We start from the raw sequence: 403 nt of genomic DNA on the forward strand, positions 1-403 counted from the left end.
TTTTTAAATAAACCGGCAAAAGTGACAGTGGGCCACTGCCAAAAATTTAATTTATATTTTTGTACTCATAGTTTACTTGCACTACATCTCATGGTGGATATGAATTGAACCGAAAACTTATTCCTTCACTTACATATCGCATGAAACGTGATTTTGAAAAAAATGGTTTAATGGCCTTTGTGTTGTTGATATTTTCGAAAATCAAATTAATGCTTACATATAAAGGTAGAGCGACATTGTATCTAACAATTTAGCATGTTTCAAACTATTTTACAAACATATTACTACCAAAAAAATCGTAAAAATTAACATTTTTAAATAAAACCGGCAAAAAGTGACAGTGGGCCACTGCCAAAAAAAAAAAATTTGCTAATTTTTATATTTTTTTGTACTCATAGTTTAC

This window comes from Melanaphis sacchari, unplaced genomic scaffold (genome assembly GCF_002803265.2).
Source record: "Melanaphis sacchari strain LSU unplaced genomic scaffold, SCAv2.0 Contig7_pilon_pilon, whole genome shotgun sequence".
NCBI lineage: Eukaryota > Metazoa > Arthropoda > Insecta > Hemiptera > Aphididae > Melanaphis > Melanaphis sacchari.